The sequence below is a fragment of the Apodemus sylvaticus genome, chromosome 1, assembly GCF_947179515.1.
Source record: "Apodemus sylvaticus chromosome 1, mApoSyl1.1, whole genome shotgun sequence".
Lineage (NCBI taxonomy): Eukaryota > Metazoa > Chordata > Mammalia > Rodentia > Muridae > Apodemus > Apodemus sylvaticus.
Genome location: NC_067472.1, coordinates 76,168,850 through 76,194,824, shown reverse-complemented (window position 1 = coordinate 76,194,824; position 25,975 = coordinate 76,168,850). Strand labels below are relative to the sequence as shown.

The following is a 25,975-nucleotide window of genomic DNA, read 5'->3' as shown; positions in this document are numbered from 1 at the left end:
TGGGGTTACCCTGCACATGGAGAGAGAGAGAAACCTTGTATCACTTTTGATTCTATTATATTATCGCAGTAACAGAAAATTAATAAATACAGTGTCTTTGTGTCTTGAATATCCTTAAATATCCAAATCAATAACACATTTAAAATAAATAAAATAAGTTTACAGGTGACAGATGTGAGTTGGTTGAATTTTAAAGTATAATTTACATAAAACAGAGCGTTTCCTATATAATAGAAAGGAAAACTACACAAAGTGGTTATTAATCTTCAGAATGTTGAATTTTTGCTAAGTGATACAATGACAAAAATAGAGAGTATCTGGGGTCAGACACAGCAGCCTGCCATCTCTGGTGCTCTGTAGCCACTTCAATGAATTTACCTCTCTGAAATATAGGAAAGGGCAGGCTCCTTTGCCCTTCCTTGAATCACTTTAGATGTCTTCAATTCTGTGGTATAGATCACAAAATCTTTTAAGTGATTTACTTTCTTGAAGTATTCATGTGTTTGTTGGGCATATGTATGTGAGCGCAGGTGCCTGCAGAGGCCAGACTCCTTGGATGCTTTCTGGAGCTAGATTTGGAGGCAGTTGTGAGCCAGTCTGTGTAGATGCTGGGAAGTCAAGTCAGTTCCATTGCAAAAACCACTGAGCCATCTCCCGAGCCCCATAGCTGATAAACTCTTGAAAAAGTCTTGTGCATTTGTGTATACTTCCTTCAATAGCTTTTCTGGCACCCAGGGTAGTAGCAGGCTTCATCCTGGGCTGAGTTTTTTACATGCTGATGAAACGAATGAGGAAGAGTGGCTAGAGTCCCTTCGTGCTGTGATTAATAATTTGCTAAAGCAAATAATTAATAGCAGATCTGAGATCCCAATGGGCCAGCTCCACCGAGGGATAAAAGCACTTATAATCTACCACCAGCTATTTATGCTGGTTTCTTGTTTCTTCCTTGAGCACAAAGGTATTGTAGGCACAGACAACCCAGTTTTGACTTTTTGGAGGAACTGTCCTGTTGAATTTAATACATATTATCTTATTGCATGAATGAGAATAAAATGTGTCCACTGGCAAAACTCTTTCTGAAGGCTGTTGGAGGTGGATTAAGAGAGCAGTGGGCACTCGGATCCTCGTGTGATCATGTAATTGTGTTCACCCCGCCAGGGCATGTCACCAGTTAAGTAGCACCCTCTCCTCTACTTCTCCTGGTGGAACCTAGATCCATGAAAGATGGAAGTTTGAGGCCAGAGACCCACTTTTCAAATGTTCTTCAGGCACTGGAAGGCACAGGAGTTCACCTGTTCAGACACTGAAGCCCTCTTGGGAGGATTTCCCTCCCTGAGTGATATCAAATGAAGCCCCATCCCACCTACTTTTGGACTTTCCCACTCAGAAAAGCAGAGATGTCAACTCACTATCCAGACACAACCAAGTTGCTAAACCAACTGTGAAAATGTGTTGCTTTTGAATTTTTATTAACTGAGAAAAATAAACCTGGTTGTTTAAACTTCCTTCAGTCTGTCTTTAGGGACTCTATTCCTTGCAGCCAAATACACACACACACACACACAAACTGCTGACAGGGTCTCTCTCCCAGCCTCCCAGACTTCCTGTGAGTGTTCTTGCTTCTGCTCTTTGCCCTGAAGAGGGGGCAGGGAGAGTCAGGGAGAGAGAGAGAAAGAGAGAGAGTCAGAGAGAGAAAGAGAGAGTCAGAGAGAGAGAAAGAGAGAGTCAGAGAGAGAGAGAGAGAGAGAGAGAGAGAGAGGTTAAAACATGGTGAAAAGTTGGGCTTTTCATCAGCCCCTTACACACACTGCCCTTATGATTTTGGCCAAGATTCATGAGGGTCCTGACATCAAATCTTCAAAGGAGTCCCTGTGAAAGTTAAGAGCAGTACAAGAAAGGGTGGCCAGCACTGGTTGGTTGTTGATACTGAGATGCTGCCCAGGATGCACTCACTACCTATGTTCCCACAGCAAAGCACTGCCGCTTGCCCAGAAGGAGATAAGGCTTGATCAGCAAGTAGCAGCCCCTCCAGTCCTAGTGATGACCTCCATGGAGGGAGGCTGGATTGTCCAGTTGTGTAAATTTCTAGGCATGGTAGCAGATATGCTGTGGTCATCTGCTGGTGATTACTATTCTCAGTGGCTGCAGAGTAATGGAAGAAACAACAGGGAGCCTCCTGGGCTGAAGGAAGCAGCAATTTGCTTTGTCTTGATGGATGGTACTCCACAGGGTCCCACTGAGACACTGGCAAGGGCTTCCTGAGGAGCCAGGCAATAAGGACTGCAGAGCTACCATACATCTCCAACGTGCCCCCTCCTCGCCACATTTCTGTGATCCAGCCTTGACATTCATACAGGAGAAAAGGAATGTGTTTCTGCTTCAGTCACCATGTACTGTGGAAGGAAGGCAGGAAGATAGCCTTGTCTAATCAGCAGACTTAGAATAAAGGACCAGAACCTACAGCTGATCCATCTGCAAAAGACCCAAATTCCAGCCAGGCCACAAATGCTTCCTTGAAAGACTTCACCTATGGGAAAGTTGTCACTGCTAGCTAAGTCACTGAGTACTTCTGAGTGGAAATCTCTTCAGCCTCAGGCTTCTGAGCAGGATGTTATATTTATGAGTGCTGTCTGTCATGAGTTCTTGAAAAGATTGGAATGTTTTGCAGACCCTTTGCAAATAGCAGCTTCTCCAATCCTTTGTGTTAAAGTGTATCTGCACAGCACAGAATAGAGTGGACATTTGGCAAGAGAAAGTCAGACTGCTCCCCAATCAATGGACTCCACTGATAAATATCTAAGGACATCACTAATCTTGAATCCCAGGTGAGAGAGCTGTGTTGGTGCAAGAAAACACCAGGGCAGTAACCATGGTGATTAGCCCCTTTTGCAAAGGGCCATACACTGTATTCATGCTTCCTGTCACTTAATCTTTGTTATTCTATACAGGGTTTACATATTACCCATGGGACTCTGGACAAGCTCTTAATCCCTCCAAGAGGGAACCAAGAGCCAGGACTCAAAGGATCTGTCACAGGTCCTGCAGTCAAACAGTGGCCTTGCAGCTGTACTTGGTAAGCCTGGCCCTTCCTTTCTCCCCTTTCCACCACCTGCCCCTACACCCAACACACACAGGTTACCTTCGCGGAGTCTCTGATTTGTCTGGTGGTGCGAAATCACAGGCCTATTAAAAGCTAGCAGGTTGACAGAGCCCTGGCTCCCTCAAGGCCTTAGTAGCCACATTGTATCAAAGTATTGACTAATAATGCATGGCAAGCTCCACACCACAGCAACCACTGCCCTCCCTGTTCCTGAAGTATAAAGAAACTGAAATTTGGTTAAATTGGGATGTTTGCTTTTGAAGCTCCATACAATATGTGATAGACAGTGGTGCTCAGTATAAAGTGATTGGCATACATTATAGATACTGTATAGTCAGTGGTGTTCTGCATAAAGTGATTAGCATAACAAGTGAGGGGAAGGAACATCATTCTTCAGAGCACAGAACACTGTGTGTCCATCCTAACCCCACAGAGAATTCCAACTGAAAGTTTAATTCACAACATAAAGGTCAATAAAGTAATGTAAATCAAGTCCATATGTGATTCCAATCTTCCCCATATAGCCAGCCACAAACTACAGCATGAGATGCCAGCTCATGGGACACTTAAAACCCAAGTCAGAGATTTTCCCAGAAAGCAAAACAGGATCTAATAATCAATTATCAATCAATCAATCAATCAATCAATCAAACAAACAAACAAACAAAAATCAACGGTGAAGACTTTTTATAAGTAAGGTGAGATCCTCAAAGTTCTGATGTGCACAGTTTGATTCTTTGTTGGAACTGGCTTCTCAAAGGAGCCAAATAACATGATGGACTTTCCAGATCAATCTCTAATCAAATTTGACTTTCTACGGTGTGTGCATGTGCCATGAGCATACCATGGCTCCAGGATCCAGGATGGTGAGAGAGGACAGCTTATGGGGATTAATTCTCTCCTCCACTGTGTGGGTCCCACGGACCCATGACAAACTCCTCTGCCTACTAAACCATCTTACTGCCTCATGAGCTACTATTCAAGTCTCTCTCTCTCTCTCTCTCTCTCTCTCTCTCTCTGTGTGTGTGTGTGTGTGTGTGTGTGTTTCCCAGAGTTCTCAGTGTTGTGTGTCTACTTTAACTACATCAGTCAGTAGCTCTTCATTTTTGCGTTTGAGGCAGGATCCTTCGTTGAACCTAACCTGGAGTGAGTTGATTTAGCATTTAGTGAGGCTGACTGTCCAACAAACCCCATGCATTCTCCTCCCTCCCTCCCCAGCACTGGGTTCATATTCATATAAGACACCACCACATTTTAGAGGAATACAGGGGACTTGCATGCAGTTTTCTATACTTCCACAGCAACTACTTTATCAGCTGAACCATCTATCCACACCCAATTTTTTTGAAGTCTTCTTTAAATCAAAGAGCCTTATAAATCCAACATTTGCAGATCCGAGGATTAACTGAAAAACAAAACAAAAACACTTTAAAGGGGCTTATAAAACCAACCCTCAGTAACCCAGTAACAGAATTTGCCTCACAACTTCTACCTCTTCCATGTCTAAGGACCCCTGGGTTATAATTTAGTGTGAAATTTCTTAGACTGCCAGCAATCTACGAGCTAAGCAACTGTGTTAAAATATACCCACTCACCCAAAACATGAAAAGAAAAAAGAAAAAAAGAAATATCTTATTTTGCCTTTTCTGTCAGCTGAATCTCAGCAGCATGATTTCATTTTATTTAATTTAAAGCAGAAAATGTGAATTACTCCATTTACTAATCAGGGAGTGACTATCTCAAAATCACTAGCAATTAGCAGAAAAGCACATCTTCTTTATGAGAGATTGGCTAATAATTCATTTTCTAGCATATACATTAGTGGGAAATATTGAATGTGCCTATGAGGAGTTGTGTTCAACAAACGCTTCTTGTTTAAAGACTTGCTTTAGCTTCTCAGAAGCTCTTTGGAAGCGATGCTCTTCTCTGTACACGGTACACTCCTCCCATGCAAGGACAACAGAGTCTGACCACTCTCGAGTTCTGAGAGCAGGTGAGACTGGGCCTGCTGATGCTTCTGAGGAGCTTCAGACAGACTTGCCCTGTAACGCCAATGTCGCCTACACTTGATTCGTTGATACCAAATGTTCTCCTTGGATGATAGCGTCATGGGGGCCTCCCTCTGTTCTACAGCAGTCAGCTGGAGTTCTCAGCTCAGCCATTACTGGCGTGTACCTCTCTACTTCAAATGTTACAGTCTTCACACCTCAGGACCTCTGAGTGAACGTGTATCTTGGTGGGTAGTATTATGCTTTGAATCTGAAATGTGCCACCAGGATGGCTCATGTTTGGAAATCTTGGTCCCCAGATCGCTATATGAAAGCTAGCAACCCTTTACAATAGTTGTTCTCAACCTTTGGGTCATGACCCCTTTGGAGGTCAAACAACTCTTTCACAGAGGTTGAATATCAGGTATCCAGCATATCGGATATGTGCAATCCATAACAGTAGCAAAATTATAGTTATGAAGTAGCAACAAAAATAATTTTATAGTTGGGGGTCACCACCACCTGAGGAACTGTTTTAAAGGGTCCCAGAATTAGGAAGATTAAGAACTGCTGCTTTAGAACCTGGGGCCTACCTATAGATGACTAGGGATGATTTCTGAGAAAGGTGTCTCTATCTGCTAATTCTGCCCATAGGCTCTGCTTCCCTGTAGTGTGTCCTAGCCACCATGCCCAAGATCCCACAGATAGCAGCCAAGTTTCTCTGAATGCTGTGTCTGTCCTTCTGCCCTTCTGCGGGGAATTGAATCTCTGAACTCTTGAGCCAAAATAAACCTCTTTCCTATTCAGCTATTTCTGTTGGGCTTTGTCTCAGTGAGGGGAGAAATGACAAAGACATACACTATCTGAGGGGACTGAGTTGAAAAAAAGTTGGCAAGATAGGTCACATCCAGTCTGACAGATGTCTTTAAAGAACGAAAATTTGGGTACAAAATGTGGCACTTAGCATGTGTCCACTAGAAGGAAAAACTGGGACTCTAGGCATCCACCAGCACACCTGGCTTTGGAAGCTCTTTTACAAAAGTGGGAGCACATGGAACATTCCCTCAGACTGAATGAGAAACTCTTGCAGAATGAGATGCTGAAACTGTTTAAAACCTCTTGAAGTGGTCCGAACCCAGAGGAGACAGGCTGCACAACAGGAGAAAACCCTTCCTCCATTCCACGTTTGGAGAGAGCATGAATCATCTGGTTCTATGAAGAAGCAACCTCTCGGTGGAACCTGCGCCTGTTTCATTCTTTTCTTCCCCAAACGACTCTGATGGACATGCATCAGGCATTCTGTAGGGAGTCCTGCTGCATGGTCGACATGCCAACTCAACAGGAGACGGATCTCTCTTGGTTGACCAGCAGAAGACTGGGGAAACACAGTAACCAGTTTATCATGGTTTCAGAACTGAAAGTGTCAGGCAACCCAGGATATTTGGTACCCACCCCACAGCCACACCCACCGAGAGTAGGTATGTGTGTCAGCTGTGTCTCCTGCTTTCACTACTTAAAAACAAAGCCCTCAAGCTTCTTCCCTTGGGTAGTCAGAGCCAGGAGTGGGCTGTCTACCTTACTGGCTGGCACTTTCCTTGGACTTTGAGCAACAAGATTTGTCAACACTGGCTGCATCAGATTGCAAGCCCAATTTCACCTCACACCAGTCAGAATAGCTAAGATAAAAACTCAGGAGAAAACAGGTGCTGACAAAGATGTAGAGAAAGAGGAACACTCCTCCACTGCTGGTGAGGTTGCAAACTGGTACAGCCACTCTGGAAATCAGTCTGGCAGTTCCTCAGAAAACTGGGCATGATACTACCTGAGGATCCCGCTATACCACTCCTGGGCATATACTCAGAGGATTCCCCAGCATGTAATAAGGACACATGCTCCACTATGTTCATAGCAGCCCTATTTATAATAGCCAGAAGCTGGAAAGAACCCAGATGTCCCTCCTCAGAAGAAAGGATACAGAAAATGTGGTATATTTACACTATGGAATACTACTCAGCTAGAAAAAAAAGTTCATGAAATTTTTGGCAAGTATGTGGAACTGGAGAACATCATCCTGAGTGAGGTGATCCAATCACAAAAGAATACACATGGTATGCACTCACTGATAAGTGGATAGAAGCTCGGAATACCCAAGACACAATTCGCATACCAAATGATGCCCAAAAAGAAGGAAGAAGATCCCCCTAGTCCTGGAAAGGCTCAGTGCAGCAGTGTAGGGGAATACCAGGACAGGGAAATGGAAAGGGGGTGATTGGGGAACAGGGGTAGGGAAGAGGGTTTATGGGACTTTCGGAGATGGGGGATCCAGGAAAGGGGAAATCATTTGAAATGTAAATAAAGAATATATTGAATAAAAAAAAAAGAAAAGGAAAAGAAAACTGCCATTTGGGCATAAGTGTTAAATTTGCTTGGTTGTGACATCCAGACTTCCAAGAAAAATTGCTCAGTCAGTGGTGTGTCAGATATGGTGGTGAGGTTTCCATTTATCATGTTTCAGTAATCAGTCTGTACCGTGGTCACTGGCTTGTGCATCTCTATCTGGGACAAGGCCTCAAGTGTTACTTTCCATTCAGGAGCAGCTACTCTCCTCAGAAGGCCAAAATTTCAGTAGACAATTTACTCACTTTATAGGACATTTCCTGGATGTGTCTGGAGAAGCTGGAGAATAGCTGTGTGATTGCATCCAGCTATAGTGTGAGTGTCATCATGGCTGTGCTTATATAGGAACATGTCCTTTTTTTAGTGACACATATTGAATTTTAGAGATTGGTGCATCACAGTTCATCATTTACATTAATAATTGTTGCCGGGCAGTGGTGGCGCACACCTGTAATCCCAACACTCTGGGAGGCAGAGGCAGGCGTATTTCTGAGTTCGAGGCCAGCCTGGTCTACAGAGTTCCAGGTCAGCCAGGGCTACATAGAGAAACTCTGTCTCGAAAAACAAAACAAACAAACAAACAAAAATCATTGTTAAAAATTTGAGGCATAAGAGCAAAAGTATTCAAAGTGACAGCAAATGAATATTCACAGTAGGAGAATATCCCTGGTCTCTGTGTGGTAAGATAAGTTGGAATTTTTTAGCTGAATTTTTATTGACCTATTTATTGTGCATAGCGATGAGTTTCATAAAGACAATTTCTTCTACGTACATTAGTTAAGTACTTTAAGCTATTTCTTCCGGAATATCCTTCTCCACTCTTCCCACCTCAGGATGAACATTCTTTTTCAACATCTTTATTAATTCTTTGAGAAACTTATACAGTGTATTTTAATCACATTCTCCCCTAACTCTTCTGTAACTCTTTCCAGATCCATCTCCACCTCCCAAACCCCACAAAAATGTCCAATGATGAACATTTTTACTTTGTTCCTAAATGGTAAGGCATTATTCACATTTACATTTCCAGGGGGAAAGAGTATGGTTTTCAATTTCCCAAGACACATAGCCAAGAAAAGGCCATAGTTTAAATGCTAAGGTTAACATTTTCTAAACTCTGTTCTACTGTAAAGAGTGCATGCAAGTGAGAGAGGCCAGAACCCAAGTTCTACCACTGACATCTTTGGGACTTTTTGAACAGGAGATAGAAACTCAGGGAGATTCAGGATCCCAGCCTGTGATGTGGAATGAAGAAACTATACTACGAGTAGAAGGACTGGGAAAATTGTTTAGTTGGGAAAGTGGTTGTCATACAAGCATGAGGATCTGAGTTCAAGCCCCAGAACCCACAAATGAGGAAAAAAGTGTGGCATAGTAGCATATACTTGTAATCCTAGCATGAGGGAGGAGACAGGCAGACATACATGCATGAACACTTGCATACATGCACCCAACACATAACGAACATATAGACACATTTACATACCTGGTTGTGTGCACAAGAAATGCTAAGTACACTAATTTGGTCTGAATATAGGCTGATCAGCTAGTGGAATTTCCTCTCACAGAGAAAAAGGTTTACTTGGGTATTTTTCCCATGTATATAACAGCATCCCCCTATCTCACCCTGACTGACTTAATACCAAGTTCTATGAAATGCTCATCTTGATACATTAGATTAATGGTTATTGGAACCCAAAGCTCTCCTAGGAATTATGTGTCACAGAAAATAGCACTGTGATGTCCACCTTATAAAATTATTCTAAAAGGAAAGTCACCATAAGCATATTTCTATTTTTAATTAGTCAAACCTGCTTTATACAAAGAAAATTAAATTTCACACAAGTTAGACTCAAGTGTCCCTAATTTCCAGCCTTAAGTCTAATTATAATGATGCCATTCATCAAACAGATTCCATAGGCCAAGCACCACTAGATGCTATTAATTTTCATCTTCATCACAGCCTAATGAAGTGGGTGTTTTTACTCAATGATGCCCCATTTAACAGAAGTAATGAATATCAGAGAGATGCCAGTGTGAGGCCCAAGGTTACAGCTACAAAGTCAACAGAGCCATTGACAAGAAGCCCTGTGCCCTTGCCAAGGCTCTCCTCACCCTGCTGTATGTATAGATTCACAGCACTTTAGGCCTCAGTGTCTTCCTTACAGTGTGACATTGAGGACAGGACAAGTCTGTCCTGAGGACTTCATGGGCTAGCACTTTGATCCATGTAAGGAATCTGCAAAGGATTCCTGCCCAGGCCTAACTAGGTCATGCTTGGCTAGAAGTCTTGCTTGAATATATACATAACTGCATTGAATCTCACTAACTAGGTGTCAATAACAAACAATGACTAGAGAAAGCATATCTTATTTGTGCCAGAGTGTTAAGGTTAAAGCTGACCTGACCCTGGCCTTCTGGCCCTAAAGGCTTGCTTTCAAGCCCCCAAGCCATATATCTGTAACATCCCAAGCTTATATTAATCCAACTCAAAGCACTAGGCCCTTTTCATGCCTTAGGATCAAAATTTAGATACTGAGGCCATCCTACAACTGCAACCCCTCAGAATTATCTCTGAATATTTTAGCAGTGATAGTAATTATACCCCACACTTGTAGTGCACTGACTCAACACCAGTCTACTAGTAACTGTTTCACATAGATCATCGTATTTGAGCTTGCCAACAATCTTGACAGAAGGTATTACTTTACGAAGAAGAAATTGGGTGCTGATAACTTTAGTTTGTACCATCCATAAGCTCATAAAGGCAGGAGGCCAAAATTCTCATTTAAGGGATAATGGTGTTTTGTGCACTAGAGAACTAGCCCCATCCACCATGAGAAGCAATTTCTATGACTAGTACCATCTTCACAGGCAGTGTGCTGGTTGGTATTTTTTGTCAAGTTGATTTGAACTAGAGTTATCAGGGAAGGAAAACCACAATAGAGAAATTCTTCCAGTAATTGGCCTGTAGGCAAGACTGTGGAGGCATTTTCTTGCTTGATAATTGATGTGGGAAGACCCAGCCTACGGTGGGTAGTGCCATCCCAGGGAACATGGTCTCAAGTCATATAAGAAAATAGACTAAGCAATCCAAGGAGATCAAGCCAGAGGGTTCTCCTAACCCTCTGCTTCAGTTCTGCCTCCAGGTTCCTGCCTTGAGGTCCTGCCGACTTCCCTCAACATTGAAGTAGGTCATAGAAGAATAAGCCAAATCAACCCGATCTGCCTACAAGGTATGTTTATTGGCAATAAAAACCAGTCCTGTCCACACGCATTCCCTCTGTACCAGGATGGCTAGAGTTTTGTTAGCCTCAGGCTGTTTCTTTGTTTTGTTTTGTTGACAGGGTTTCTCTCTATAGCCCTGGCTGTCCTGAACTCAATTTGTAGACCAAGCTGGCATTGAATTTACAGAGATCTGCCTGCCTCTGCCTTCTGAGTGCCGGGATTAAAGGCATGTACCAGCATATGGAGCTAGGCTGTTTCTTTTTAAACAATATTTTCGTATTGTTGCACATGATTTCAGTCTGTAATAGTGTTCTACATTAGATCCGCACAAAATTATTCAAAAGAACAACAACAAAGAAAAACTGAGGGCTGGGGAGACAGCTCAGTAGGTAAGAACACTTGTGCAGTCATGAGAACCTGAGGTCGGCGACTCAGTGTCCATGTAAGGAACCCAGTTGCAAGCCAAGGATCGAAGTGGAATTAAAACAGGAGAATCACTTATGCTTGCTAGCCACGAGCTTAGGTGAAAAAATGCAACCCAGAGCTACAGGTTCAGTTAGAAACCCTATCTCAAGGGAGTAAAGCAAAAATCAACAGAGAAAGGCAGTGTCTTACTCTGGTCTCTGAAATAAAGGGATATGAACACACACACACACACACACACAGAGAGAGAGAGAGAGAGAGAGAGAGAGAGAGAGAGAGAGAGAGACTAAAATGAATGATGAATAAAGTAAAAAGAAAGGGTGGGGAGATACTTTTCAAACAAAACCAGAAATAATTTGAACAGTTAGTTAATTCATTTGATACTACTCATTCAATAGAACTCTATAGACTTCTTGGGTTAGCTCAGGCTTTGAGCCAGGGGTTAGAAATAACTCAGTTTGTACACTCAAGACCCCTACTCTATGGAGTGAAGGCATCCATCAGTAATCATGTCTGACCCTGGCCAACACATCTATCTCTTACACCTGTGTCTAGCCCTGAGAGGAGGGACCTGCATTTGACATTATTACACCCATATGACTAATAGCTGCCTCCCAGTGAAGATGATAAGATGAACTGAAGACATTCAAGAGAGTAGAGACTCCTGACACCATGGAATGCTCCCACCTACTTCTTCCTTGTTTGAGACGTGCTCCTCAGAGCTGCAAGGGAGGCCACTCCCAGGAGTTCCTGTTACTCTTCATTTCTAACCTTTTCTCTCTTTCCTCTCTCCCTTTTTTACTTCCCAAAGAAATGAATTATGCATCCTGTGCTTACAATTAAATAAAGAATTCAATCTAATACATCCCCAACTCATAATACTTGGTTTTGTTTATTCTGCAATCCCTGGTCACTATTAATATTCTTATTGATTTTACCTCAGAGAAGACAGAAATATTAGCTCCTGATGTTAACAGACCAAACAGCTTTAACCTAACCTGAAATCAATCAATCTAGTGATTAGGATCCTGGGCAGCTGCTATACACTTTGCTCTCATCTCTGCTAATGACACAGTGCCAAGTCAAGCCTGTGGTCCAGCCCCACTACCCAGATATGGAGCGAGTGGCCTCAGACCCATAATAAACTAGTGATCAATAGAAACAAGTCTGGCACTCACCTGGGCTGCCCTTGGTGTCTCCACTGATAGAACTCCCTTTATCAGTGGTACTCCCTTTACCTTCTCTCCCTGAAGCACCCCTCATCACAGAGTGGTGCTGGCATGAGTGTTTTACTTTTGCAGATGTTCCTTGATGCAACAGCATCAACAACTTGTCAAAATGTAAAATTACTGTGTCTCTTGGCAAGAATCTTGCACAGCAAACACTTCTATCCTGTTCTTACCCATTATCATTTCTTTTTCTCTATCAGGGAAACGGTCTTTTATCCAGTTAACTAAACATTTTAAACTATTATATATTTTTTAAAGGGACACGTCCCTGTTATAATGGAATTAACCTATGGGTTCATTTGCTTCTGACAGAAAATGGGTTAGTGATATTAGATATGATGTGTTTCTCCTAGTGGGCACTGTAGGGACATTTAGAAGCGCAACTGATGCTCCTGGGTGCAATTTGGAGGGGAGAGAAGGTGTCCAGGGTGAGACTGTAGGAGGGAAGATCCAGACAGACAAAGGTGAAGACCAGATGCTCTGACCTGTTTTGGGGAGAGGATGGGATCATTTATACTTGGGGAAATTTGAATTTGTAGAAGAATTTTCCAGTATATAGTGTGCTGTGTTTTTTGGCCAAGTTCCCAGCTTTTCAAAGCAGCAGTAGCTCTTACCCATCCCACAGAATCCTGGGCTTTAACCGGGGTAGTCTGTCTCCCACTAGGCAGTCATTGCATTCTGTCTTTTAGGAAGCATCTCTACCCACTACTCAGCTGGTACAGGAGGCAGTCCTAGGCAGAGACTAAGTAGGAAACATGCATCCACCTCTACTTCTGACAGCCAGGCACAATGTTGACCAACAATTTTATTCTGTGAAATAGTAGTGAGCCTAAAGAAGCCATATTCCCACAAAAAGTGAGAGCTGTGACTTAGAAACATGTAGGAAGAGGATCCTCTGCTAGAGTAGGCACTGCCCTCAACTGGCTGCTTTAGCTTGCTTCTTCCTATTAGGTTCTCTGTTGAGTTCCAAGTCATGTTACATAAAACTCACAATTCTACCTTATTTTTTTTAGGTTTTCTTTTTTTTAGCTTTCTTCTGTTTTTTTATTGATATATTTTTTATTTACATTTCAAATGATTTCCCCTTTTCTGGGTCCCCACTCCCTGCAAGTCCCATAAACCCTCTTCCCTCCCCCTGTTCCTCCATCTACCCCTTCCCGCTTCCCTGTTTTGGAATTCCCCTATACTCTTGCACTGAGTCTTTCCAGAACCAGGGGCCACTCCTCCATTCTTTTTGGACATCATTTAAGTTGTGGATTATGTCTTGGGTATTCAAAGTTTCTAGGCTAATATCCACTAATCAGTGAGTGCATACCATGATTGATCTTTTGAGACTGGGTTACCTCACTTAGTATGATGTTCTCCAGCTCCATCCATTTGTCTAAGAATTTCATGAATTCATTGTTTCTAATGGCTGAATAGTACTTCATTGTGTAAATATACCACATTTTTTGTATCCATTCCTCCATTGAAGGACACCTGGGTTCTTTCCAGCTTCTGGCTACTACAAATAGGGCTGCTATGAACATAGTGGAACATGTGTCCTTATTGCATGCTGAAGAATCCTCTGGATATATACCCAGGAGTAGTATAACAGGGTCCTCAGGAAGTGTCATGCCCAGTTTTCTGAGGAATCGCCAGACTGATTTCCAAAGTGGTTGCACCATCTTGCAATCTCACCAGCAGTGGAGGAGTGTTCCTCTTTCTCCACATCCTCGCCAACACCTGCTGTCTCCTGAGTTTTTGACCTTAGCCATTCTGACTGGTGTGAGGTGAAATCTCAGGATTGCTTTGATTTGCATTTCCCTAATGATTAATGATGTCGAACATTTCTTAAGGTGTTTCTCAGCTCTCCGAAGTTCTTCATGTGAAAATTCTTTGTTTAGCTCCGTACCCCACTTTGTAATGGGGTTATTTGGTTCTCTGGGTTCTACCTTCTTGAGTTCTTTGTATATATTAGATATTATTCTTCTGTCAGATTTAGAGTTGGTGAAGATCCTTTTCCAATCTGTTGGTTGACGTTTTGTCCTTTTGACAGTGTCCTTTGCCTTACAGAAACTTTGTAGTTTTATGAGGTCCCATTTGTCAATTCTTGACCTTAGAGCATAAGCTATTGGTGTTCTATTCAGGAACTTTTCCCCTGTGCCCATATCCTCCAGGGTCTTCCCCAGTTTCTTTTCGATTAGTTTCAGTGTGTCAGGTCTTATGTAGAGGTCCTTGATCCATTTGGAGTTGAGCTTAGTACAAGGAGATAAGAATAGATCGATTCGCATTCTTCTGCATGCTGACCTCCAATTGAACCAGCACCATTTGTTGAAAAGACTATCTTTTTTCCATTAGATGCTTTCAGCTCCTTTGTCGAAGATCAAGTGACCATAGGTGTGTGGGTTCATTTCTGGGTCTTCAATCCTATTCCATTGATCCGCTTGCCTGATATTGTACCAATACCATGCAGTTTTTATCACTATTGCTCTGTAGTAAAGTTTAAAGTCTGGGATACTGAATCCCCCTGAAGTTCTTTTACTGTTGAGAATAGCTTTAGCTATCCTGGGTTTTTTGTTATTCCAGATGAATTTAAGAATTGATCTTTCTAGCTCTATGAAGAACTGGGTTGGGATTTTTATGGGGATAGCATTGAATCTGTAGATTGCCTTTGGCAAGATGGCCATTTTAACTATATTAATCCTGCCGATCCACGACCATGGAAGATTTTTCCATTTTCTGAGATCTTCTTCAATTTCCTTCTTCAGAGATCTGAAGTTCTTGTCATATAGGTCTTTCACTTGTTTGGTTAGAGTCACCCCAAGATACTTTATGCTGTTTGTAGCTATTGTGAAGGGAGTCATTTCCCTAATTTCTTTCTCAGTCTGCTTATCCTTTGAATATATAAAGGCTACTGATTTGCTTGCATTGATTTTGTAGCCAGCCACTTTGGTGAAGTTGTTTATCAGCTGTAGGAGTTCTCTAGTAGAGTTTTTATGGTTACTTAAGTATACTATCATATCATCTGTAAATAGTGATAGTTTGACTTTTTCCTTTCCAATTTGTATCCCTTTGATTTCCTTATGTTGTCTAATTGCTCTAGCTAGGACTTCAAGAACTATATTGAAAAGATATGGAGAGAGGGGGCAGCCTTGTCTAGTCCCTGATTTTAGTGGGATTGCTTCAAGTTTCTCTCCATTTAGTTTGATGTTGGCTACCGGTTTGCTGTATATTGCTTTTACTATGTGTAGATATGGGCCTTGAATTCCTGTCCTTTCCAAGACTTATAGCATGAAAGGATGCTGAATTTTGTCAAATGCTTTTTCAGCATCTAATGAAATGATCATGTGGTTTTTTTCTTTGAGTTTGTTTATGTAGTGGATAGCATTTATGGATTTCCTTATATTGAACCATCCCTGCATCCCTGGGATGAAGCCTACTTGATCATGGTGGATGATCGTTTTGATGTGTTCTTGGATTCAGTGGGCAAGAATTTTATTTAGTATTTTTGCATTGATATTCATAAGGGAAATTGGCCTGAAATTCTCTTTCTTAGTTGGATCTTTGTGTGGTTTTGGTATCAGCGTAATAGTGGATTTGAAGAAGGAGTTGGGTAGTGTTCCTTCTGTTTCTATTTGGTGGAAAAGTTTGAAGAGTGTTGGTGTTAAGTCTTCTTTGAAGGTCTGATAGAATTCTGCACTGAAACCATTTGGTGCTGTGCTTTTTTTGGTCGGAAGCCTATCTATGACCCCTTCTATTTTTTTAGGAGTTATGGGTCTGTTTAGATGGTCTGTTTGATCCTGGTTTAATTTTGGTAATCGGTATCTGTCTAAGAAAATGTCCATTTCCTCCAGATTCACCAGTTGTGTTGAGTGCAGGTTTTTGTAGTAGGATCTGATGATTTTTTGAATTTCCTCGGATTCTGTTGTAATACCTCCGTTTTCATTTCTAATTTTGTTAATTTGGATACTTTCTCTGTGCCATTTGGTTAATCTGGCTAAGGGTTTATCTATCTTGTTGATTTTTTCAAAGAACCAGCTTTTGGTTTTGTTGATTCTTTGTATGGTTCTTTTGGTTTCTACTTGATTGATTTCAGCCCTGAGTTTGATGATTTCCTGTCTTCTTCTCCTCCTGGGTGAATTAGCTTCTTCTTGTTCCAGGGCTTTCAATTGTTCCATTAATCTTCCAGTGTATGCTCTCTCAAATTTCTTTTTGGAGGCACTCAAAGCTATGAGTTTTACTCTTAGCACTGCTTTCATTGTGTCCCATAGATTTGTATATGTTGTGCCTTCATTTTCATTAAATTCTAAGAAATCTTTGATTTCTTTCTTTATTTCTTCCTTGACCAAGGTATCATTGAGTAGAGTATTGTTCAGTTTTCATGTGTATGTGGACTTTCTGTTGTTTTTACTGTTATTAAAGATCACTTTTACTCCATAGTGATCTGATAGGAGGCATGGGATTATTTCAATCTTATATTGGTTGAGGTCTGTCTTGTGACCAACTATATGATCTATTTTGGGGAAGGTACCATGAGGTGCTGAGAAAAAGGTATATTCTTTTGCTTTGGGGTGAAAAGTTATATATATATATATATATATATATATATATATATATATATATATATATATATATATATATATGTTAACTCCAATTCATTCAAAGCTTCAATTAGTTTCACTGTCTCCCTGCTTAGTTTCTGTTTTCCTGATCAGTCCATTGGTGAGAGTGGAGTCTTGAAGTCACCCACAATTATTGTGTTAGGTGAAATGTGTGCTTTGAGCTTTAGTAAAGTTTCTTTTATGAATGAGGGCGCCCTTGTATTTGGGGCATAGATGTTCAGGATTGAGAGTTCTTCTTGTTGGATTTTTCCTTTGACCAGCAAGTAGTGACCTTCCATGTCTCTTTTGATGACATTAGGTTGAATTTTATCTGAAATTAGAATGGCAACTCCGGCTTGTTTCCTGAGACCATTTGCTTGTAGAATTGTCTTCCAGCCTTTTACTCTAAGGTAGTTTTTGTCTTTGACACTGAGGTGTGTTTTCTGTATGCAGCAAAATGTAGGGTCCTGATTACGTAACCAATCTGTTAGTCTATGTCTTTTTATTGGGGAATTGAGTCCATTGATGTTAACAGATATTAAGGAATAGTGGTTATTGCTTCCTATCATTTTTGATTTTAATTTTATATATGTGTGGTTATCTTCTTTGGGTTTGATGAAAGAAGCCTAATATCCTGCTTTTTCCAGGGTATAGTTTCCCTCGTTGTAATGGTGTTTTCCCCCCTATTATCCTTTGTAGGGCTGGGTTTGTAGAAAGATATTGTATAAATTTGGTTTTGTCATGGAATATCTTGGTTTCTCCAACTATAGTAATTGAGAGTTTCGCTGGGTATAGTAGTCTCGGCTGGCATTGTGTTCTTTTAGAGTCTGCATGAGCTCCGCCCAGGATCTTCTAGCTTTCATGGTCTCTGGTGAGAAATATGGTGTAATTCTGATAGGTCTTCCTTTATATGTTACTTGCCCTTTTTCTCTTACTGCCCTAAGTATTCTTTCTTTGTTTAGTACATTGGGGTTTTGATTATTACATGACAGGAGGTATTTCTGTTCTGGTCCAGTCTGTTTGGAGTTCTGTAGGCTTCTTGTATATTCATGGGCATCTCTCTCTTTGGGTTAGGGCAGTTTTCTTCCATAATTTTGTTGAAGATATTTGCTGGCCCTTTAAGTTGTAAATCTTCACTCTCATCAATGCCTATACTCCTTAGATTTGGCTTTCTCATTGTGTCCTGGATTTCCTGGATGTTTTGGGTTACAAGCTTTTTGCATTTTGCATTTTCTTTAACTGTTGAGTCCATGGTTTCTATGGTATCTTCGGCATCTGAGATTCTTTTTTCTATCTCTTGAATTTTGTTGTTGATATTTGCGTCTATGGTCCCTAATTTCTTCCCAAGGTTTTGTATCTCCAAAGTTGTCTCCCTTTGTGCTTTCTTAGTTGTTTCTACTTCTGTTTTTAGATCCTGGAAGTATTTGCTCAGTTCTGTCATTTGCTTGTTTGTGTTTTCCTCTAATTCTTTAAAAGATTTTTGTGTTTCCTCTTTCATGACTTCTGCCTGTTGATCAAAGTTCTCCTGTATTTCTTTAAGTGATTTTTGCGTTTCCTCCTTATTGGCTTTTGTATTCTCCTGAATTTCTTTAAGTGATTTTTGTGTTTCCCTTGTAAGGGCTTCTAATTTTTGATGCAGTTTCTCATGAATTTCTTTAAGTATGTCCTTCATGTGTTCCTGTACCAGCATCATGACCAGTGATTTTAAATCCAAATCTTGTTTTTCTGGTGTGTTGGGGTATCCAGGACTTGCTAATGTTGGAGAATTGGGTTCAGATGCTGCCATAATGCCTTGGTTTCTGTTAGTAATGTTCCTAAGTTTGCCTTTAGCCATCTAGTTCTCCCAGGTGTTAGATGGTCTTATTGTCACTGACTGGTGCTTCAACCTAATGTGGATCTTTAAGGTTATCTCTGCAACACTGGATGACTGGGTTTCCTCTGGCACAGATTACTGATATGCTGCCTTCCTCTTTTTGCCTTTGGAGCCCTTCTCAAAGGCAAAAAGCTTGAGCCCTTGCCTCAAGCAATGTTATACTTACATTGTCAAGGTCAACCAGGTGTTCTCTGTCTGCTCTATTATAGAGCAAACGTGGTGTGGTGGGAGTCACTCCGTCTGTTGATTCTCACATAGGACACAGGTCCTGCGATGGACTGGCTTGCAGATGAACCACCTATGTGCTCAGTTCCTGAGTGCAGGTAGACCCCTGGCGGTTTGCACCACCAGAAATCTAAAGCTCAGAGAGATACAGTACCTAGTGATCCTTTTCTGTCCCGGCAGGCAGCAAATATCACAATTCTACCTTTTAATTGTATTTATTTGGGTTTATTTTTTAAATTCAGAGTCAAGGTCTTATGTAGCCATAGCTAGACTCCCTCTCATCCCTCACTAGGAAATGAAAGTTGACCTTGAACTTGGGGCCCTCCTGCCTCCACTTTCCTAGAGCTGAACCTACAGATATGCACCATCATTTCCAGATACTGCAATGTCTGAGGCTTGGTGGGTGCCTGACATTCACCCTACTGACTGAACGACATCTCCAGTCCTATGATTTTTAAGACATGCAACTCAGTTGGCCAAATATATTGATAATATGATGCAACCAATACATTTCTAATTCTATAACATTTTCATCACCCCTACAAGACATCCCAAACCCATAAGCAGTCCCTTCCCACTTTGTGTTACTTCAGGCCCTGGCCACCACTAATTTATTTTCTCTCTAAGGATTTACCTATAGTGGATATTGTGTGTCAGTGAGATAAAAATATGTTCTATAGTATATGGCTTCATACCAGGATGTTCTCAACATTGACTCAAGTTCTGGTTTCTGTCAGTACTTCACTCTCCATTATAGCTAGAAAATACCCTATTGTGTGGATAGACCATAGTTTATTCATTCTTCTTTTGGTGGATAGTGTGCTATTTGACTGTGACTCATACATTTTAACCCTTATTTGAGAAGATAAAATTCTCTCTTCTGGGAGCTTGCATCACCACATTCCTGATTAAAGTTACCACTGTGATTCCTATGCAGTGGGCAAGCTGAGCAGATACTTTGGATTCAAAAATGCATTCAAATGCTGGGGTTCCAGGTGGTTACAAGATGGCATGTGTCTAACACCAGGAGAAGCTATTTATATACAGAATTTCATCATTCCTTATGACAGCTTTCTGACAGGATTTGTATCTGTGTCATCAGGGAAGAAACAAAAGAGAAGTTATTCATTCCAAGTCTCAATTCAAATCTCTCAAGAAAGAAAAGTTTGCTCAATGTCTATTGTATATATATATATATATATATATATATATATATATATATATGCATACATACATATATGCTATGTTGTTATATTGTATTATATTACATTAATTATATTGTATATCAATGTCTAGATATTAGTGAGGAAGTTAAATTATGGGGCTTATGGGGTGACATTTTGCTTTGGTATAATTCCAGACTGCAAACTCACAAGAATAGCACATGAAACTCTAATATATTTTTCCCAGATTCAACTATCTATGGAATAGGTGAAAAGATAAAAAAAAAGAGAGAAATTTTCTCAAAAAAAATGAAAATAAATTTGAGACACTGTTTCCACTTGCTCAAACTACTGATGTGTTTGTGTCCTAAAAAATATACAGTCTCTTACTTAACCTATCAGTGCTAAAAATCAGGAATTGTAATTGGCAACTTGGCATTGGAATCTGGGCATACTCCTCAGAGTTGTTCTACTGTCCCAACAACAGCCTGTCAAGACTCATTCCCTCCTTGTAGTCTGGTCTAGAACTGCACCACATTAATCATTGTGTATCTCTTTAATCTCATTTGACCCTCAAGGGTTCATCCTCAAAGAGTCCTCAACTTCACATGCCACTTCAATCTGATCTCTGTAAAGAACACAGTCCCATTTTGTAGGATGCTGCTTGAAATGCCCTCCTGGTCAGATGCCTGTGTTTTCAGTGGGGCTACTGTGGAAGGTTCTTTGCTTGATGCAGTGTGTATTGACTGCACTTAAATGCTTCTCACACAACTTTGGCAAAATCATTTACATATTATGCCAGAGTAAGTCTTTCTATTAAGATTCATCCAAATGATAATTATACTAAACACGTGAACCTTGGTTGCAAAATGGAAGCACAAATGAAAGGAAATGTAAGTTATCACCATCATCATCTGGTCACCATCATCATTATCAACAACAACACAATACTGTTATTTGATTTTCACATTTTTCTGACTCTGAAAATCTAAGCAGTTTAGCAAGTTGAAAGATAAGAATATACAAGTCAGTGATGGATGAGAAAGAGTGGGTGGGTGAGGCTATTTAACTGCAAAGCTTGTTTAACTTTAATGCTCCTTTTGTTGATGGTGAGTAATTGCTCTGTCGTCCTTTCTCTTCCCCTTTACCTCAGTTTCTGCAGTAACTGCATAGGTGAGAGGTATCAAACAACAGCACAGATCTGCAGAGACACTGCTGGGTGGTGGAGTGCGTCCACCCACCATTTGCAGTAAACACTTATAATCTCGTTTCCTTCAAATGATGTTATTAGCGTGCAATGAAACACCAGCAACACCAACTGCTCTGATGTCTCCTATTTCTCTCACTTAATGACCAGCTGCAGGACAATCTCAGTGAGCTGAATGACTTACACATTATGGGAAAATTATGTTTTTTAATCAATCATCTGCCTAAAGCTATGAAAACTAATATTTGACTTACAGTTACCCAGACATAATACTATTTAGAAAGTCTTTTTGTGTCACAAAGCACCTAGCAATTTGTACAGGTTTTCTTTTTAATGGTTTTGTTAAAGAAGAAAAGGAAGAAGTATAAAAAGATGTGCCTCAGGGGCTGGGAGATGGTTTGGTGGGTAAAAGTGCTTCAGTTTGAATCCCCAAAATTTGCATAAATCCAGACAAGCCATTCCTGTTACAAGATGAGAAGTGAAGACAGGAGAATCCCTGGGAGCTCAGGGGCCAGCTATCCTTGCATAGACAGTGGTGAACAACGGGTGACCCTACTTGGGACAGGATAGAAGGCAAAGACTAGAAAGTAGTGAGGAAAGATAGACTATGCACAATCATGTGAGCATAAGATATAGTGAGGTGCTCGCAGTCAATCTCAAGGCAAGGATAACTAATGGAGACATACATGTTATAGTGATTGAGGGGTCAGTTCATCTGGACATGCTACGATGCAAAGTATATGGGACCTTCAAAAGCCACATTTGGAAAACATGGGTGAATGAAACTGAAAAAAATATGATGGAAGAAAAATTAAGAACAGAAATTGAAAAAAAAAACAGAAAAGATGTAAATAACATAAAATTTAGCCAGGATGACAAATAGCTTTTTGAATAAGAGGACAATATTGATATTCTCTCAGCAAGAGTGATTTGATTTTAAAGTGTGTGTGTATGAGAGAGAGAGACAGAGAGACAGAGACAAAGAGACAGAGATAGACAGAGACAGAGAGGCAGAGAGAGAGAGAGAGAGAGAGAGAGAGAGAGAGAGTCTGTTCATGTGTGTGCCAGTGACCACAGTGACCAGAAGAGGGCTTTAACTTTTCTAGAGTTTGAGTTATAGGCAGTTTTGAGTGTCCTGACACGGGCACTGAAAACTGGACTCTGATCCTCTGCCAGGGCAAGAAAAACCACATACCTGCTGAGCCATGTCCTTAGCTGTTTATTGTTTGAAAGGCAGAGAACCTGAGCCAATATGAATCATATAGAACATAGAGTTTATCATAGGACTTTGACCTTATCCAGTGGAAGTACTTGGTTGAACAATCTGAACAAAGCCATTTGTCAAAATTATGGTTACTATTGCTATAGAAAAACACCATGACCAAGGCACTTATAAAATAAAGACTTTGATTAGGGGCTTGCTTATAGCTTCAGAGGATTAGTCCATGATTATATGGCAGGAAGCACCGCAGAAGCCTGGTAGGTATGGAGCTGTAGGCAAGAGCTCGTATCTTATCTGCAAGATGCAAGCAGAGAGACAGAAAGAGAGGGCCCTGCATGGGCTTTCGTGTGTGTGTGTGTGTGTGTGTGTGTGTGTGTGCGCGTGTGCGTGTGCGTGTGCGTGTGCGTGTGCGTGTATGTGTGTGTGTGTGTGTGTGTGTGTGTGTGTGTTTTGCTCCCATTTATTTGCTATATACTCAGAGCATAAGTCAGGGCCAGGGTTCATGTTCTGATCCCAAGAGAGAAGGTCAGTAAGCAGAACCCAAGGACACACTACACCATCAAGGGAAACCGTAAGGGCTGGTGGAGACGGGGTATAGATCCACATGTTCTGTTATGACTTCTAGAAAGTTCCCCCATCCTCAGACGGGCCTCTCTATCCTCCCATCCTGTGGTGTCAGGTGCAGCAATGTGAGCGATGTGAGATGTGCGATGACTTGGCGCTGGATAAAGATATCTCTGTTCTGCATGACTATTTGCCCTGGCTGTGACTATAGGTAAAATGGAGTGTGCATTGCTAGGCCAAGGGCTGTGGGTCTGTAAGCACACCTCAGTAGGCATGGTTGGCTACATAGAGGGACTGTGCTGCTGCTCTACCATCTCTACTGCCTTCATATCTGCCCTGGGCTGCAAGCCCATTCATCTCTACCTGCTTGATAAACTCCTCAGTAGCAGCCCCCACATTATCCCTTTGTCCTCTGCAGGCATTGACTGCAAATGCCTGCAGGGCACACTCATAGGAGAAGGTGAGAGGCTAGGGCCAGGGAAATGGGCATCGATTGATGGCATTGAGGTTAAGCAATGTCTCCTCATCACTCTGACCCCCCAGTCAGGAAAGTCACCCTGGGGACAGCTGGGGGCACAGTACAACACAGGGCAGTGACAGTTGTCATGGTGATCTCTTCTGGGCTATATTTGATGGGACAGGCATGGCCAGGGATCACTATGTTGGGTTTGAGCAGGTATACATGATGGTCACTCAGGGCCTTGCACACACATCCAGAACCTTCTCTGTAACATACTGGCAATGTTTGAGGTCATGGTCTCCATCAGGCAGGATCTCAGGCTCCACAATAGGCACAATCCCATTCTGCTGGCAGATGCTGGCATAGTGGGCTAGCACATTGGCATTCTCCAGTATGGCCAGTGCTGAGGATGTGCAATCACTTATTTTCAGTACACAGCGCCATTTGGCAAAATCAGCACCATCCTTCTTATACTGAGCACAGCATTCCAAGAGTCCATCCAGCCCTTGAGTGGTGGTTTCCCCATTGGTCCCAGCTAGAAGCACTACACCCCTGTCAACCTTGATGCCTATGAGAATGCCCTTATCCTGGATGGTACGAACAAAGGGGACACCATTGTCATATTTCTGGTAGAGTGTCTCATGGAAGAAGATGACTCCCCCCCCCAATGCACTTTTTCAAATGGTCATCAGCACTGAATAGGACCTGGAGGTACAGCTGGTCATTCTTCTCAGTGTTCTCCACCCCAATCTAACTCAACCTTTTGGCCATGCTGCCTATGGACTCATCTGCAGCCAGAATGCCCTTGCCTGGGGCCACAGAAATATCCGACAACTCCTTCTGCTCAGAAAAAAGAGCTGGATATGAGTGGGGCATAATGACAATTGTCTATACTCTGCCAGTCACTCAGCCAGTCAGCAGCCACCAGCCGGAGCCACAAGCACAGCTCACTTTTGGTCTGATTAGCTCAGTCCAAGCTGGTGTAAATATGGCAGCAGGCAGTTGTCACAGAGCTACATGACTCCCTGGGAACGAGACCTGCATGGGCTTTCAAGACCTCAAAGCCCACTCCCAGTGACACACCTCCTCCAACAAGGTCACACCTCCTAATACTTCCCAAACAGTTTCACTAACTGGACACCAAGCATTCAACTATGACTCTACAGGGCCATTCTTATTCAAATTATTATGCCATTGTTTTAGTGTCTGAAGTCCAGACACTATGAGCTCATCAGTCAGGAGCAAACCCAGACCTGAAATGGGAGAGCCCAAGGACAACCTGGAACCCCAGAGGACCAGATCAATACAGGACAGGATCACAAACAATAACACTGTGTCTTTCACCACTTCTGAGCATCCAACATCAGTGTTCTGCATGAAGTCCTGGTGCGTTTTTCTCCAGCTGTAAAACACCTAGACTAGAACTAGGATCTGTGAGATATGAGGATAAAGTATCCAGAAAAAAGAACTGATTTGCCCACCAGGCCTCCAGTTGGAATTGCACACAACCATGAGTCCCATTTATTGTCCAAAGACAGTTATTTCTTTGTATATGTTCTAACTCCATCATGCCCTTAAAATATCACTTTTTTTTATTCTTGTCATCAGGAATTTATGGCTCAAAATTCTTCGCCATGATGAAATTTTGTAGATAGTGATCATGAGAAAGGGGCCAACAATTGAGTTTCTGCTTTCTCTGTCCATGCATGGAAAACAGAGCCTACAGAATTATACTTTCATTATGACATTATCTCATGCACCTCAGCATGCATTGAAGTCAGGCAAAGCAAAGGCCTGATTGAAGACTTCTACCAAATCCTAGTTGCCTCTATCTCCCTTACTGGTAAAGATCAAACAGTTCACCATGGAATATAGAGATGCCTTCCCAATCTGCCTGACATTGTAGGGTCAAGATTTCAGTCTCTGGCAAGTCTATGTTACAAGAGATTTTGGATTCTGTGAAGACAGTTTTTAGATTTTGATGAATCCCTTTCTTCATTTGGAATCCCTCTTCTCTCTGCTTCCTTTACTGTTCTGTAGATTCAATGGAGGATCAGGTACCTCATGCACAGGTAGACTAGCCCCTGTTCTTGCCTATATACTACAGACTATACCAGATGTCATCAGTTCCCTGGCAGGCAGTTTCTCTTTTTATCATACCCAGCAGGGCTATTATTTCTGACTCTACATAGGCCTAGGACACTGGCCACCTGCCTGACAGTGTCCACTATCACACTTCATGTCTTTAGGCAGAATGAGCAGTGTGCCAGTGTTCAAACAGAAAGCTTAAGAAAGGCACTCAAGGGAAGCGCT

General features: G+C 41.7%; 1 long non-coding RNA gene and 1 pseudogene across 3 annotated transcripts in view; one reads left to right on the top strand and one right to left on the bottom strand.

Moving 5' to 3' along the window:
• The window catches only part of LOC127695299 (uncharacterized), a 46,290-nt gene that overhangs the window by 13,511 nt on the left and 6,804 nt on the right, over positions 1 to 25,975 (top strand). For 2 of the 3 annotated variants that reach the window (XR_007979961.1, XR_007979958.1), the window contains 3 exons: positions 8,418 to 8,485; positions 10,623 to 10,721; positions 11,692 to 12,001. This is a non-coding gene — a long non-coding RNA (uncharacterized LOC127695299). Of the gene's footprint in view, positions 1 to 8,417; positions 8,486 to 10,622; positions 10,722 to 11,691; positions 12,002 to 25,975 lie in introns of those variants that run through there. The other variant, XR_007979962.1, reaches the window with a different exon arrangement.
• On the bottom strand, positions 23,467 to 24,538 carry LOC127695295 (fructose-bisphosphate aldolase C-like; annotated as a pseudogene).